We start from the raw sequence: 13834 nt of genomic DNA, 5'->3' as shown, positions 1-13834 counted from the left end.
TCATACTGATAATTGTCTGAGCATATATAACCTGTTTACAGTTTTATCGTTAATGGATCTACTGTAGCTTGCATCCGCAGCATCTAAATATTAATACCACAGCTATTATGCATGATTATAATAGCAAATAATTGCATTTATAAAGAATTCTCACTTGACCATATTTAAGTGTAGATTTTTAAGGATTAAATTACTTCTTTAATGCTAATTATTGTGATTTAATTCCATATTCAAATAAAATAGCATTCCCTTTTTGCCATATTTCTTCATATATATAGATATTAAGCAAAATTTTAAAGAGCTAAAAGAATTCCACATAGTTTGTAATTCTCCTTTTTGCTCTTCTATTGCAAAAGACTATAATTTAAATGAAGGCTTGTAATTTTCCATCTATTATTTGCTAGAAAGAATAAACTCATTTCTCACATAACTTGCTTGACAAGATAATCTTCAACATATAAGAAAAATGGTCTCCCAGTTTCTGTGTTGTATTTATTTCAATGCTACTGTGGTTAGAGCAACTTTTTCCTACTTGGATGCCATTCTGATGCAATGATGTAATAAAGTATATCTCTAGCCATTAGAGAGATCTGGTCTGTATGCTACAAGATTGAATGAGTCTGTGTGGTGGGTTATTTTATAGACTGTTGTAAACCTAAAGGCTAGTGGTTAGTGGCAAAGTGAGGAGCAGGCTCAATAAAAAGAACATGAGCTTAAAATGTTACAAATCTTATTTTGAGCTACCATTTCCTCCCCAGGTTTACTCTAAGATTCTAAAAAGGGTGCAAAGTAATTATTGCTTTCTGCTTCACAATGGGATCATCTGTCCATTGAGACTGGACCAGCTGGGAAGCTAAATTTAGAATGATTTAGAGTTGTTTCAAACTTAAGGGCAAATCCACACAAACTCCCCAAGGACCATCTACTACAGTAACCATTTCCTAACCATGCCTCTGCCTGTATGGTTTTGCCAGTTTTCTGTGGGACTGCTTCTGGCTCCTGACTTCTTCCATACATCAGTATTCTTTTGGCTTCAAGAAAGATCAAACATTAATTTCAGTGGCCTCTTTTTTATGTGTTGATCAACTGCTGCATCTAGAAAGGCTTATGCATTGTAAATGACTAGCTTATGTCTGGCTTAACGCACAATTGAAAGATGACAGCAACTTGGCTTCTGTACTTCTGTAGCTTACTTGGCAGGTAATTCCCTTACCAGTGCTGCTACTGTCTTCCTCTCCTCCCATTATGAGAATCCCTTAGTAACAGGGAGGGATATTGGTTGCATTATATGTAAGCTTCAGACTGATCTTGTTTACATTTATATCTCATTGGATATTTTTTTGGTTGGTTGGTTGGTTGGTTGGTTAGTTTTATTGTGAGCAGAGTGTTTTGCAATTGGCCATATTCGGCATGACAACCATTTTGTGAATAGGAATGTGGCCCAGGGTAGCAGATATTTTGCAATAATATCAACAAAATGTTCTAAAACGTCCAGATGTGGCCAGTTGTCACTGGCTCAGAAGCCCTTCAAAACATAACTAAAGGTATTGCAGGTTGTGGAACATTAAGACAAAAATTGGAGTCATTCAATTCCACATGTATTCACAAGCTGCAATATAGCATTAGATCAGGGGTGTCAAACTGCTGGCCCATGGGCCAGATACATCATAGCAAAACCGCACCCACCCTATTGCTGTCAATGGCAAAAAAGTCGCGACATGTTGCGACATGGCACGTGATGTTGGGAGTTTGACACCCCTGCATTAGATAGATAGAAGTGGGGTTCCATTGTAACTGTTGCAAAGCTCTTAGAAATGCAAGCATCAATTAATACTCTGTTTAAGCCTTTGTGAAGCATTATTATTTGTCCCTGAAGTACTCCATATTGTTAGTACCTTTATGGATGGTACCTTGGTGTTGAAGCTGCACTGTGTGCTATAATTCAGCTTCAGGAAATAATCACTGTTTATACCATTGGACATCTACTGAAAATCTTTCTCCTTAACACTAAACTTTTCAACGAGCTGTATTTCAATGGCATTGCCTCTTAGAAGCCAGCAACCAAAGCAACAATTTAAATAATACAAATGCACTGATGTGATGATATCTGTGAAATACATACATTTCAATAACCTTTGGTTTAGTATTGCTAAAATAGTAGTAATAGTTTAATATTACTTAGTATTAAATGGTAATATTTAATACAAATATTATTACCAATAGTAAGATAGTGTATGTTTGAAATGAAAAACAAATCTGCAAAGCGGCTTTATTTGTTTGTCAGAGATTTTTGCTATTTTTCCTCTTAAGTTCCTTTAAAAAAAAAGGAAATGTCAGGGATGGAAGTAAGGAAAACAAATCTAAGGAACATGCAGTCAATAAAAGAAACTTAAATTATAGCTGGCGCTCTCAAATTGTTCATAAGTATTTAGAAATGCTGGCTGACATTTAACTACACTGTCAGTATTAGACAATTTGCATGCATAAAACTCTGCATGATGCACTTAGGATATGAACTGATCGTGTTGTTGTCTTCATACAAAAAGAAAATACATTCTAAACACCTGCATATCATAAACTAAGCATAATAGTCCAACTAGCTAGGAAAGCAGTTGGTAGGAAAGACTCAGGATAGTCCGGTCTATGATTGCCATTTTCATATATTCATCCATAATACTTAGTATTACTTTTATCTCAAATGTTAAGTGCTGATATAAAACTTGTGACAGAACAAAGTTGTACTTATATAATCAAAAATTATATGTGGCAGTTATATTTTGCATCTTTCACTCATCCTTGTGGAATAGGCTCTTGCTGATCTTTTCTGGGTTTAGAAGCTAAGGGCAAGGTCTGCTTATTTAATCGGAGACTTCTAGAAAATCCCAGAGCAGTAAGCATATCTGGGAAATAAAAGAATAACCATAAAGTTCTAGAAGGCAGTACCTATAGTATCATTTACACATTCTTGCCCCCCAGCCCTACACAGATATATCCATACAGAATAAGCACAACCTATTCACTTATTTTTAAAAAGTCTTCTTCTCTATCTTCCCTTTTTTTCCCTTGCGGCCCCCTGGCTACAATTTACATAGTTTTGCTTATTTGAAATATTAACTATAGTTTTCTGAGAAGTATCATTATTTATTAAGAAGCTTTAGTATTTAAATTTACAATGGAAGTCCTTTAAGCTATGAATTTCTCCCCTAGCCTTTTCAGCAAGATAGGTTTGGAATTACCTAGAGATGGAAGAGAAATAATGCATATAAGGCAGAGATAAGTAAGAGAGAGAGGGGGGGAGGGAGAGAGAGACCCAGATGACTTTATGGTTAAGGTATGATTACAGCTCACATGTTGCATTAACTATATTTAAAACATCTATGGATCATCTGTCCTAGGAATCATAGCAGAGATAGTCATGCAGTGTTTAGAAGCAATAACCCTCCCACAAAATAAAAGGCAAAATATGGAACAGGGCAAGCAAAGACTGACACTGCTAGAATTAGAGGGGACTAGATAAGGTATGGAGCAGGGCAAGCAAAGACTGACAAAGCTAGAAGTCAGAGGATCTACAACCAGGGAGAAGATCTCAGAATGTGCCTGAAATGGTGAAAACAAAAAAGAGCTAGAAGAAGACAGAGTTCTGTATTCTAAATGGTGGCAGAGTGAACTCCATGAGTTTCAGCTGCTGGATAATTGGGCAAGAGAGCATTAAGAAGAGAAGCTCTTAGCATTTCTGAGCTAGTAGATAAGATAGAATAAGGTAGCATGGTGAGAGGAAGTAAATAGCAGTGAAGCACTTTGTATTATAAGTAAGAATTCTTTTGTTAAGATTTAAGCATTAAAGCAAGTAGCAGAGTATGTACTTATGCTACATCAGTGTAGATATACAGTTAGATAAATACTTTTATGCATAAAATCTTGTGAATACTTTTACACTATTGTAAATTATAGTAATATTACAATTATTGTAGAGTAATATTCTCTTCACTTACCAGCTACTTATATGTAACTGGCTTTTTTCTATCCATTTCCAGCATCTGATAAACACATACAACATAATCAGTAGTATCTTTAACAGAATCAAATCCACAAGAGAAAAGAGAATAACAGCCTATCCTTCTTAGATATTCTTATCAGCAGAGGAAACAATAGCCAACATCGCACTCAGGCTTATTGTAAAGCAACATGTCCAAATCAAAGTCTGCACTACCAAAGCAACAATCTAATCGCTGTCAAAAAGCAGCTTTATAAGAATGCTACTCTGATGAGCAAAAGCAGCTCAGAAGAAAAACCATAGTTAATTCATGGATCTATTTTACAAAAGTCCTTTGTAGGTTTTCTGTTTGGTCATAGGAGGGGTAAATATAAAGAAATAATGGACATACAAGTACCATTGCAAATCTTTCTTTATCTGCATAGTTCCAACCATCTAATGGGGCTTCTTACTGAAAATATCCATAATTTTCTTGATTTTCCAAAAACTTGTTACAGTAAATTATAAGGCTTATTTTGCTATGCTCTACCTCTAACAGTCAGGACTATATGACTGATTGAAACAATAGCAGACTGGTTGGTTTTATAAATAATTTAATCTGAATTTTTCAGCCTGGTTAATTTGTACAGTAAATTAATAGTAAATAAGTTATTTATGACCATATTTCTATCTATGGCTTTTTAATTTCATGTATCCAATTCAGTAGTTTTTTTTTATTATTTTTCTGGTTCTTGGCTTACTTTTTGATTGTCTGATAGCTAGCTAATTTATTGATTTTTATGTGCAAAATGAGATGATTGAGCAAACACTTAAAACCTAGAAGACAAGACAAGTGTAAGACATCAAGCACATACAAGCTTATAAGGGAATTATAAGAAATAAACTGGGCTACCTTTAAACATTAACATACCAAATGCCATCACATTTCTTGGTACGTGGTAAGTCAAGTATAATTTCCATGGAAAATAAGACTCAAGGCATATACAGTACAAGGTGGGAAGTCTGGTTGTCAATTTGTGGCTTGACAAGTGTGGCACAGAGAAATTTAACTCTTGATACCTGCTCTAATATAAGATCGCCAAAAAGTTTTAAATATTTCAAACTGTTCAGTTGAACTGCTCTCATGAAAAAAATGCAAAATTTCTTCTCCTAAAAGATGGATAATCATTAGAACAGCCAACTATAATTCTCAACATCTGAGCCTTGGAAGTGTTTCATTTTGCAAAAGGCCAAATGTGGAGTGTACAGGGTTTTTGCTATTGAAAAGCTCCCCTTTGCTACAAAAAATATGACATTCTACCAATGGTTTGGAACAGGATGGTCTTAAATGGCAATGAGTAACAACCATTTGCTCCACAGGCCCAGAATGAGATGACACAACTTTTTCTGAGAACTCAGTTAAGCTTTGTTGTCTCTCAGCTATATGAGTTTAACTTCTGAGGTCTCTGGTTTTCAAGTGGATGAATCAGGAGGAAAATATGATGGTGAACAGTGGCGTCTTTCCTCTCCACCTATATTCTACTACATTATTTTGAGTCATTCAGTACCAAGCAGACTTACATTAAAACAATAATTGTGTTGGGGATGCATTCACAAATTACCTCATCTTACATTTTATATGGCAGCAGCTCTATGCAGTGGACGATTAAACCTCTCACATTTCAGCCCACATCCTGAGTTACAAGCTAAAAAATTAGCAGCATATTCTTAAGCTGAATGCTTACTCCAACTGAAATTTACTGGTTATCTGTCACTTGCTTGACAAAATCCTCTAAATTAAATCTCAGGCATGGCACAAAATTCATGTAAATTTTCAGATCCGGGCTGACTTAAATCAGAAGGTAATTGTTCACTTTGCAGCTCCCTCAGTCATTAAGTTAATGCAATTCCTATATGAGCATGGCCATTGGGAGAGTTATCTGGACACAGATGTAGAGCTTTTACTGAGCAAGAAAGGCAAAATGTTTGCTTGGATTCCTGTCACATTCATCTAACAGGAAAGCAGGAACAGAGTTGAAGGGCTACAACTAACCCAGCAGCAGTTATTGTATTCGCCTGAAACCCCATTAGAAGACTGGTTCTATCCCACCTGTTGGGTTAGCTAGTCCATCAGGGAGTTATGTGGTCTGATACTGGAACAAAACATTGCCTGATAGATAGATAGATTATGGAACTCCCAGTGGTCAATAGCCATTGTTTGGATCCTTGTGTATAGTTGTTGTAGTAATGGGAAAAAGGAAAGGGTCAAGCCACTAGGTTATCTCAGCAGAAATTATTGTACACTTGTCTCAGCTTGGCTACTAGGCTTGAAGTTGACTTCTAGATACATGATGTCACATAGCTAGATAAGAAACAATTATATACTCAGATGAAGTAATATATCATTTTGTCTTAGAATAAGGATACAAATTAATTTACACCCACAAGTCTTCAAACACATTGCCTTTTTTTCTGTTGCACTTCCATTCTTTGTTATAGGTTTTATGACCTTGAAAATGAGAAGTCATTGACTGACCTTAGCAAAATCCTAGAAACCACTGGCTCACAGATGAATTCTCACAGAATAAAATGAAAGGTCCTAAGAGGTGTTAATAAGCATACTCAACCTAATCTCACATATGTGCAAATGAAGCTTCCCATGCTTGCCTGCTGTTTGCACAACCTGGGGGTTGGGAACCCCTGATTTAGTGGTTTAAATATTTTGCAAGGGGTTGGAACTAAAGTTGTAGTAATGTATTAATCAGTATTTAAGTAGAAGGGATAATATGTGTACATGTGTTGGGTTTTTTGGATGCACTTTTTAAATATTTGGATTATTTTGTAATTTTTTATTTTCTATCTCCTTTTGGATTATTATTATTTTTTGGAGTATTGTATTTTGTATTTTAACATTGTCTTGAACAAAATAAAATTTAAAGAAAAAAGGAAGTATTAATGAGCTGGTCCTCACATAACTGTGTGGACTAATATCCTTTTTCTTGATTAGTCCCTAGGGCAATCTGCACTATTCCACAGATATTCCAGTGATCCGTGGTCCCAGCCATATTTTTTCATTGACTTCTGAATCTACCTCCCTTAATTTTCCCAAGAATAGTCATTTTTGTAGTTCCTCATCCACTTGCCCAGAGTACATAATTTGGTTTTGGTTCTTCATGCAGTTCATGGTCCTACAATTAAAAGTGGTGAAAAAAAGGATAGCAGTTTCTTCAAAATATGTATTTGGACTGCAATTTGTGGCATTTTGAAATAAATTGTTTTTCTTCACTTTGATAATGTACAGCTTTCACAACCAAACATTACCATTTGGCAAATCATTGCCTCAATTATTCTGATACTGCTTGTATAAATATTGTCAGACTTCATAATTTATTTAAATTTGTCATTTCCTTTTTTAGGGTTGGTTACTTATTCAGCATACTATTCACCCTGCTTTCTTCAGCCTAGGGAACTAAAAATAGAACTAAGTGCTCTGAGAGAGGATACTCCAGAAAATAGTGTGTCAGTACAGGATTGGTCAGGATATGTAAGATGTGAAGGTACTCAGTATTTAATACATAAATATAGAAAGAAATAGACCAAGTAATAATGCCATAGATTAGATTACAGTAGAATCAGTACTGAGCAGATTGTGGTGGATCTCTTAGCACAGGTTATTACATCTAAGATCCTTCAAATTCTTCAGTTTTATTTTTCCAGGGATATTAGGGGCTGGGAAACTTTCTATACAAATCTCCAGGGACTGGGGAATTAAATTTAGAAGTCTAAATTTAAATGCAAAGTGACAACTATCATTTAGTAAGTACTGAAATCTAGTGCGATGAAAATCTGTAGTGGAATGAAAGGACTGACAGCTTATCTAAATGAATAGACCAGTTAAAAGAAGGGAAGACTGGCATCATATGTGGAAGAAGTTCTCATATGTATTGAGATCCAGGAATCTGAGCATGATTTCCAGTTAACAGAATTTAGGTTAGAATGCTAGGGAAGGGAAAACAATGAAGATATTATTGTGTAGGTATTCTTTGTACCGCCAAGCTAAGCAAAAAATCTGTATAGTGTCTTCCCAGCCCAGATTATAGCACACACCCCAGAAGAACAACATCCTTTGTGGACATGGTCCAGTTAGTAAATGTTCTTCATAAAATATGGTGCCTAAACCTGAAAATAGTATTCTAGATTTTATTTGACTAGTGCAGAATAAAGACAATGACTTCTCTACAGTATAGTAGAGCTTAAGTGAATTTTCTTTATGAAAGAAATTAATGCTGTTGCTCAATAGTTTATAATTCTTGTGTATCTCCTTTCTTCAATATAGATATATATGCTGATCTTTGCTAATCCCTAAAACAAATAATTGTGTTTCATATTTCTTTATATGTTAGCACTTTACCTTTTCTGTAGGTTTAAACATTTCAGTAAGTGTCATATTTCATCTCTTCCTGCTACTTTTCTATCTGATAGATGCTGAGTCAAGCTCCCATTATCACATTAAGTCTTAACTTCACCCTTTCTTTTTGATTTTTCCCAAGGGTGAATGTATTAAGAGCTCTTGGTCTTGCTCCCCCTGGTATAACCCTTAGGAACATTGTGATTTCTGACCCCTCTCCCCATCATGCAAAGTTACAATGGCACAATGACAATGATATGTCCCAACAGTTATCAGCAGGAAAAAAATAATGAAATATCAATCTTCCTGTTGGGTTATCCATTTTTCACGGCTTACCAATTCAGAGTTTGTTTGTTTCTTCCATCTTATTCTTACTGAGGAAATTGGATTAGAGAAATAATATATTTCATAAATTTCTACAAATGCATTGTGTATTGATTTAGATTAGTGCCTTGATGCCTTTTGTTGACTGTATTTGGATACAACATTTTTTATCAGCTAGTCCACTTTAAAATAAGGTTTCGGATGTTTACATGATTTGCTTAAGTGCTTTTTCACCTTTGTGAATAGCTTTTAATTATAAGGAAGAGAATTGTTGTCTTTGCTTTCTGTTTATGTTCCTCAAATTATTCAGGTACAAAGTTTGCAGATTGATATATACATTATATTACTAGCATAGCTTATTATTCACAAATTGTCTTATACAGGTACCTAAATCACACTAGTTTATCAGAAACCACATTCATAATGATCTCTAGTTTCCAGTAAAAATACCTGTTGGGTTATAGATTTTATTAGAAACGAATTCTGAAAATAATGTTGTATTAACAAACAGCTTCTGAGAGGTAATATAATGCAGAGGGAATAACAAAATATAATTTCCCTCTAGCTATGTCAAATTTGGTGCCCTCCAGTTTCAGTGGATTACCATTCCTATCACCTTTAGGCAGCAAGATCACTAAAAACCTTGGATTGTAATGAAGGCCACGGTAGTTCTTCCCATTTAGAAGTTTGGATAAAGCCAAAATAGAGCAATACATCATATGTAATTGAATGTCATATTATAAACAAACAGTCACTGTTTCAGCTCATTGCCGCTGTCAAGTGCCAGAGAATGTAATTAGAGAAAACACTGTAGAGCAAAGAATTTTTCCCCTGGTTTTGCTTATATTTTATGTTCTAAAATGTGAAACAATATTTCATGTTGTATACCTATAACATTTTAAATACTTTTTGGTAACTGAAAACATTAGCCATATACTCACAGGACTTCACCTTCTCAGGCTCAAACAGCATACTGTAATAACAATTTTTAAGTCCCTCCTTCAAAATTTATCTTTGCTTTGGGGAAAAACAACAACACCGATTAACTATCTGACAGCTTGGAAAGAAAGGGTTCATATAATGAGATCATATGACATTTCAGGAAATACTTTAGAAGATGCTGCTATTCTTCAAAAAGCCTGATATGTGCCAAGCTTTTTTAAAAGGTAAAATAAAGCTCAAGAAAAAACCTCAGTCACCTTTTCTATTTTAAAAGTGGTAACTATTTACACTCTGATTTAAACTGGTGATTTTTTTCTAATAAAGTTAAATTAAAAATTCATAGGAATTTGGTGGTCTAGAAATCTGTTCTCATAGTTTGTTCTGATCCATTCATTCACACTCAGAAAAAAACAGCTTGATTCAGAAATTCAAAAAGTGAGAAGAATCAGCTGGGAAGAAGGCTTCTGAAAACAACTTGCTTGTTTTTACTGAAAGCACAGCAGGTAACTTCAAAGTCCCTGGACATTTTCTACATTGGTTGATTTTGCAGAGCTTCATGTGTGGCAGATGACACAATCTTGGGGTGGGTGGGAAACTGAGGGAGAAAAATATTATTTCCCTGAATCCTGAGCGACATAAATGTTACACCTTCCAAAGTAGATTCCACACCATTGACATGTTAAAAATGGCTGAGAAAAACTTGCCAGATTCATCTGTTTAATCACTGTTGGACATGAAAAAATTAGTCAAATGCTCTTTGATGTCCCCAAGGAATGGGCTCTTGATGTACAGGAAAATAATTTTAGCTGAAATTTAGGACAAACTGCTTCATTACCTTAACAGAATGACAGTGGGATGGATTCCTAGCATGTATCCACCCTTCAGTCAAACAGAAGCAAGACTAATTCTTGATTCTTTGTGTAGTTTATGCAAATTGAATCAGACTGAACCAGAATTATTAGTAAATCTGTAAATTCTCGTAACTTTATAGTTTTATGATCACAGGGAACAGTGCACTTAATTTTTCAGAAAAAAATCTTTCTACAAAAACAAATGTATCAAAAACTTGCATAAAATGTTTGAGGAACTGATTTGAAATAAAGTGTGTAATACGTAGAGATCTACTAAGTACATTTTAGTTATATAGTATATCCGCATCTGGCACAGTACAAAATATGACAATAAACTTTTGAAGAATACAAAAAGCTTATTTTAAAAATGAGCAAGAAAGCAAAGGAAAACTAGAATGGTAGTTACAGTCTCTTTAATATAACAAGTTGAATAGATAATAAACATTGTGGTACTTAATCCTTTTTGGAAAGCTGGACTACACAGCAGGCAGCAAAGCCTCTATGCTTTTTTGTGTTGAAGTGATTTGCGCAAAACAATATTATAAATAGCTGTTAGAAATGCCAAGCATTGGCCCAACTTCAAATGAGTTCTGGACAAATGTTTCCTAAGAAAGGTGCTATACAGCATTAACAGAAGGTAACACAAACCCAGAAGAAAATGTGTGAAGGCATTTTCATATTTATACTGAAGCTAAAGAATGTGAAATTACTAGTTGCCAAACCCAACATGGGCAGTGAGAAATGAGGGTCAATTTTTCTTTGTCTCGTATTACACTTGTTTATTCTTTCCATTATATAAAATGTTTTAAGCCACTAGCACCAAGTACACTTTTAAATCATAATATATTTATTTTTCCCATTCTGTGTTTTAAAAAGTGCATGAATCTGAGTAAGTCTGAGCCAAACAAAATATTCTACCATTTCCACTGGCATACACAACAAATTAAATTACTGTATTCTCAGCCCAGAAAGTATTCCAACAGGTTGCACATTGCTATTCTACCGGGATCTCTGGGTATTTACTAACGTTCTATATTATAAATACCTATAAATTGACGGTTGTAATCAGATGAGCTTAATTTACAAAGAAACAATTAGAATAAATTTAGACAATTAATGATTTTTTTCTTTTAAATTAAATTCTGATTATTTATTACATTTACACAATACCCACTTCCCAGTGATCCTAGGTAGTTTACCAAAGATTTAAAACACGTAAACAATACAATAAAAACAACAAGAAATAAAAAGGTAGAGATGCCAGCATAACAAACTGGAGGGAAATAGGTTAAATGGAGCCTTCAGTTAGAGACCTGGGTGAAAAGCCAGGTTTTCAGTCTGCTTCAAAATGCTAGTTCCATAAGGCAGGAAGGTATGCTTCTGGGATCTCGACAGATGGCATTGCTTAAGTGAAGGAACCTGGAACATGCCAACCTTGCCTGATGAAATCAGCCAGGGAGGCAGACAGTCCCTCAGGTTACCAGACCCTAAGCCATGTAGAGCTTTAATGGTAACAACTAAGACTTTGAATCATCTCCTGGAGCAAACTGGTAATGAGTGCAGCTCAAAAAACAGAGGTTATGCACATCATTACTCATGCCTCTGCATTCTGTATCAGTTGAAGCTTTTGGGTAGTCTTGAAGACAGCCCCATATATAGAAATAGGCAACTTGTAAGGTGACCAGAGTATGAGTGACTGACTGAAGGCCCTTCATCGAGACAAGTGTGCAACTGGCATACCAGATGGAGTTGTGCAAAGGCCTTCCTGTCCACAGCCGTCACCGGCTTATTGATTTATACTGACTGTATAAATTTATTCTCTATATTCCTGCTATGGAACAATCATAAATTAATTAATTAATTAATTTTATTTGTATACCGCCCTTCTCCCGAAGGACTCAGGGCGGTGAACAGGGCAATACATGTTAAAAAACAGAATACAAAAATTAAAAAAAAGATTAAACAAGTGCCCAGAACTCTTAGATAGATTAAAACACATTTAAAAGTAATAAAAACCTAACCCTCTCCCCAGGCCAGGCCAGCTTGTTCAAAAAGATACGTCTTTAGATCGCGCCGGAAGGAGCGAAGGTCGGGCGCCATCCGGAGCTCAACCGGAAGATGGTTCCATAAATCCGGCGTGCCCACAGAGAACGCCCTCCCCCTGGGGGCCACCAGTCGGCATTCTTTGACCGGAGGCACCCTGAGGAGACCCTCTCTGTGGGAGCGTATTGGGCGGAGGGAAGTTGATGCCGGCCGCAGGTGCTCCCCAAGGTATTCCGGACCCATGCCATGTAGGGCTTTGTAGGTCAATACCAGCACCTTGAACCTCACCCGGAAGACAACTGGGAGCCAATGCAGCTCGCGGAGCAGAGGTGTAACATGGGAGTATCGGGAGACTCCCAACACAACTCTCGCGGCTGCATTCTGTACCAGTTGGAGCCTCTGAGTGGTCTTCAATTATTGAGTTGGTAACTGTTGATGCTACAACTTTGTTTATGTACATTTAATTTTACCACTGTATGTGACTGTGTTAACATAAAAGTATATATGCCCAAGAAGACCCATCCACAAAAAGAAAATAAAATTGCAAGAAAGGTGTGAGGACCCAACTACAGTGAGATTGTCCAATGGGAGAATAGAATGACTTGCAATCCAGACCAAATACTCTGCTTTTGATTAAATATTTCAGTCCAGACAGGATTTTTTTTTCAGTTGTTTAGAATCAAACCAGCATAATCAAAGCACTGAAGCAGCTTAAACAGTAGCCTGAGTGTATCATCAGTGAAAAAAATCAAGCCATTTCAAACTTCATGTTGGGAATATTTTAAAATATGATGTTATCTGCTGTAATTGTAATAATGCCCCAATAGTAAATTCACTCAGTTTGATTATCAGTTCCAGGGCTTTTAAAGACTATTGCAGCAACAGAGAACTAGGGACAATTTGAATTTTATACCAGAGTAATTTGATGTTACGTACTCTTCTCCCTTCTTTGGAATTTAGAAACAGTGAAAACAAAACAGTAGTTGACTTTAAATATTCTTACTTTTTTCTTTAATTTGTCTTAATTCCTCTCCTTGAGCGTTTTCAGGCCAGTATCCTGAAACACAGTTGGAGTCTTTTGAATTAGCTTCTACTGTCTTTTTGAATTAGTGTTGCCATTAACTTAGTCCTATTTAAAATGAGTGAAAAATAGGATAACATCTATTTGCAAAACTGTATTTCCTTTCTCAGTCTATCTCATAGCTATTTTCCAGTCTTGTATAGTTTGTTAATTCATTTGACTTTAGAAATCAGAAAACCTTTAGTTCTTAATTGATTTCTACAGTCCTTTAA

This window comes from Vipera berus, assembly GCF_964194415.1.
Source record: "Vipera berus genome assembly, chromosome: 4".
Taxonomy (NCBI): domain Eukaryota; kingdom Metazoa; phylum Chordata; class Lepidosauria; order Squamata; family Viperidae; genus Vipera; species Vipera berus.
The sequence above is the reverse complement of the archived record's forward strand: the minus strand, read 5'-3'. Positions refer to the sequence as shown.